General features: G+C 43.0%; 1 non-coding gene across 1 annotated transcript; it reads right to left on the reverse strand.

Annotated features, from left to right (window-relative positions):
* On the reverse strand, positions 1 to 83 carry trnal-uag (transfer RNA leucine (anticodon UAG)). The gene has a single exon. It is a non-coding gene; the product is annotated as a tRNA-Leu (tRNA).
* Positions 84 to 719: the final 636 nt, after the last annotated feature.

The following is a 719-nucleotide window of genomic DNA, read 5'->3' on the forward strand; positions in this document are numbered from 1 at the left end:
TGTCAGAAGTGGGATTCGAACCCACACCTCAAGTGGAGACTGCGACCTAAACGCAGCGCCTTGGACTGCTCGGCCATCCTGACTGAATGAACAGAATTTTAGTAGGAATTGTCACGAAAATTATAATAAAGTAAATCAAATATGTCATGATGAAAGCCTTTAGCTATCGCCGGTGTATGGGGATGGATTATGTAACTTTACAAGGTAAATGTAAATGTCTGCAAAAGTAAGTCGGGGCGGACCCGTCGCAGATTTTAAGGGACAAAATACAGCTACCCATGAATAGTTATCTAGGGAAGGGTTCAAATCAAGGGCAGCTGGACTTGGTAAAAGGTGCTCCAAAGAAGTTTTGTCTCTCATCCAAGAGACTTCTTTAGTTGTTTTTTTACACAGAAATGGTTGGCCACAGTACCCACTCCCCCACCCCTATACGACAACTGTGGGAAAAGGGGGTTTCTAAAGCTAGTTGACCATTCAACAAGCAATTCTGATGCACTATACTGGCCCCTTCAGGATGAGCACTGTATACTCTGACTGCAGCAACACAAGTTCAAATCTCAGCGAAACCTAATTTTTATGGTGATTACAAGACAGAATGCAAAGTGTGTATCTATCATGTAACTCAAAGCCTATCACTTCCTATTAATACGGTCAAATTTGGAGCTCCTTCAAGTTAACATAAAGACCAGGTGACTCCTCAACATGACCGCACGGTCAGG

The sequence above is a fragment of the Sander vitreus genome, chromosome 22 (genome assembly GCF_031162955.1).
Source record: "Sander vitreus isolate 19-12246 chromosome 22, sanVit1, whole genome shotgun sequence".
Lineage (NCBI taxonomy): Eukaryota > Metazoa > Chordata > Actinopteri > Perciformes > Percidae > Sander > Sander vitreus.